A 2,605-nucleotide genomic window follows, 5' to 3' on the forward strand; every position below is an offset into this window, starting at 1 on the left:
TTTTTTAGACACAACACAGTAAACAAGATGTATCCATTATTACACACATTACTTTGACATTTGCAAGGTTTTTTTGCTTTTTTTGGTAAGCTTTAAAAAAAAAATATTACGCCTTTTTAGCACACATAAACATGACAGTACATTAATGACAAACCAAATAAAAAGTAATGCTAACAATTTTGATGGAACATATTAGGACACTTTCTTGTAGCGCAATACTGTTATTATCCTAATGGCGTCAATTTGAGAACAAATAACCACACAAAGGAAAAAAAATAGGTTGTATGGGTCAAGTGTAAATCTGCATGGCTGTGCAGTAGTCAAGCTGCTGTATATGAGACTGATTAGAATCTGGTAATAGTAATTAGATAATCAAAGACCGATGGCTCATTCCTGCATGCAACTCACAATGTGTAGCACAGATAACATTTTCATGGGCAAAAACTTAACAAAGACTGGTAAATAGCAGTGTGAATTAGAAATACACTTGAAATCTTAGTTTTGTGATAATTAATGATGTTGCTTAAATTAGTAAGGTGCTAAGTGGTCAATCTATACTGTCAAACAGACACTTACTAACTCATTGTTGTTTTTCCTCCTAACAGAAAACTCTACATCTATTATTAATTTTTTTTTGGCCGGCTGCTTGGATGGTGCTTTGCCTTTACCACTGTTGTGAGGGCATGTTCTGCTGGAGCGCCTTGGTGGTGATGACACAGGCGATACAAGTGAAGTTGTCGTACCAGAACTGGTGCTTTGTTGCTGTTGGTGCTGGGAGCTGAGTGTTTCATTGAGGTTAGTGAGGGTGGCATTGAGTTCACGCGTTGCTGCATTGTGATTTTCCATGATACGGCATATAGATTCAATTAGCATTTGATTGGTTTCTAAACTGTTTAGGTAGCTTTGTTGTTGTATGTTATGTTCTTCCATTAGGCGCTGTAAGTTTCCCATTACATGTGTCATGTCTGCCCGCATTATTTCCATGGTGTTTGCCATTCACATGGTTGGTTCATTTGTCGGCTGATATTTTTGCTGATTTTTTTGAGGTGAGATGGCAGGCTCGAGAAAATTTGTGTCTGTCTACGCAGGCAATCCTGATTAGTGGCCTGCTCTGTAGCCCAACTGTCCCAAAACACTTGATCAGGCCCTTGTGCTACTGGTGTTGTTGGGCTATGTTGTGGTGGTGGTGTGTGTAGCGGTGGTGGTGTACTCACAGATGCTGGGGGGGTATTTCCTTTAATTATTGGCTGAAGTTGTAAAATGATTGTCTCATCCATGTCACTGTGTTGCTGTTGTGTCCGCGGGATGCTGGTAGCGTTACTTGATTCTGGAAGGACAAAGCATTTTTGGTTAGTTACCCATAAATGTTAGTCAAATGTTTCCCAAACAAAGGACACTGTACACAAGTATGTGAAGGCTGATTGTACATATTCTGCATTGCAACAACATCACTCCTGGCTTAAAAAGCAACATATGGCTCTGTAATTGTTTCTTTGCTGTGTACATCAATGTCAAAGCAACCACATGATTTGTCTGGTATATCATACATACTCCACGAGAAATGTGTGAGTTGTTTCCAAAAGTGCTGGCTTTTACTGTGATAGGTCAAAACTTTAAAATGTGGTTGCATGTTGAAGCCATTGTTTGAGAAAAAATACAACCCAAAAAAAGAAATACAGCCTTACTCTTTGTCAAGCTTAGACATCTGTTTGTGTTGCAGCATCTTCCAGACAATCTTCTACTGTATGGCTGAAGTGGACATATATATCTTTAATGGAGGAGGAAATGGACATTTCACTTTGTGGGCATTTTATGCTTGCTGTTCTTCTGTAAGTATGCGTGCTTGTGTGTCCAGTTTATTATTGTAAATTCATGGATAATTAAGAGATGACTAATCTATTATGTTTTTATAGATTCTTACTCACCATCCAGATGAGGGGAGTGTGGTTGGCGTCTTGGTGGAGTGTCCAAAAATTTGGAGTGGTGGAACAGAAGAAACTACTGACATTCTTCGTGGCGGTGTAGACTGCTGTGGTTTGGCCAGGACATCCGACCTTGGTTTCTTGGGTGCCACATGTGTCCGTTTTTTGTGTGGTTCAGGAGTCCGTCTTCTGTTGGTCAAGCCTTGTATTGAGGGACCTAGTATTGAATTGAAAAATATTGTATGTCCATTCCTTTACAAACATAACATGTACTACAATGGACACTTTACCTGCTTCCGCAGAGTCATCATCATCAGATGTCGTGGGACTGACTGTAGGGCGAGCAGTTGTGCTTTTTTTCAACACTGTACATCCGGGAACAAATAAAATAAAACATGATGAAATTGTATAATGCATTTGTTTTACATTTGAGGCAGTATGTTTATAAAAATGACACCAACTTCTTATTTTGTGTGCTGTGTTTTTGTTACCAACCAAATTAGTACATAATCTGACCTTGACCACACACACACACACACACACACACACACACACACACACACACACACACACACACACACACACACATTGCACAATAGGCATGTGCACTCAGGAAAGTGCTACGCATGAGATAATAGAGAGGCCACAAACATGGGTCTGCATTCCAAATACATACAATAACA

The 2,605-nt window shown here is 39.4% G+C and overlaps 1 long non-coding RNA gene across 1 annotated transcript; it reads left to right on the plus strand.

Annotated features, from left to right (window-relative positions):
* Positions 1-398: 398 nt before the first annotated feature.
* On the plus strand, positions 399-2,004 carry LOC134928350 (uncharacterized). The gene is made up of 4 exons (XR_010177904.1): positions 399-458; positions 606-795; positions 1,721-1,829; positions 1,914-2,004. It is a non-coding gene; the product is annotated as an uncharacterized LOC134928350 (long non-coding RNA).
* The last annotated feature ends 601 nt before the right edge of the window (positions 2,005-2,605 follow it).

Source organism: Pseudophryne corroboree, chromosome 5, assembly GCF_028390025.1.
Source record: "Pseudophryne corroboree isolate aPseCor3 chromosome 5, aPseCor3.hap2, whole genome shotgun sequence".
Classification (NCBI taxonomy): domain Eukaryota; kingdom Metazoa; phylum Chordata; class Amphibia; order Anura; family Myobatrachidae; genus Pseudophryne; species Pseudophryne corroboree.